We start from the raw sequence: 345 nt of genomic DNA, 5'->3' as shown, positions 1-345 counted from the left end.
GGGGCCCTCGGGGGGGCTGGGGCCGGCTGGCGCCTGGCAGCGTGGTCTCAAGCCTGCACCAGGCGGAGGGGCTGCCAGGGCGTGAGCCCTCGGGTCCCAACAGCTAGCGTTGTGCTCCACCGTCCGGGACAGGGGCCACGGGGAGGGGGAGGGGCAGGGGAGATTCCTGGACAGGCTCGGGTCACCTCAGCTGCCCTGGCAGCTGGAGGCTGGGCAGTTCTCAGGACTCCGAGTACGGGGTGTGCAGTAAACACCAAGCCCGCGTGGCAGCCGGAAGCGTGTGGGCGGAGAGGCCCCGCCCCCACTCCAGGCCCTGCCCTCCGACCTGCGGCCCCAGGCCCGGAA

The sequence above is a fragment of the Carlito syrichta genome, unplaced genomic scaffold (assembly GCF_000164805.1).
Source record: "Carlito syrichta isolate Samal-C Ts95f unplaced genomic scaffold, Tarsius_syrichta-2.0.1 Scaffold145273, whole genome shotgun sequence".
NCBI classification, from domain to species: Eukaryota; Metazoa; Chordata; class Mammalia; order Primates; family Tarsiidae; genus Carlito; species Carlito syrichta.
This window is presented reverse-complemented; position numbering follows the sequence as displayed.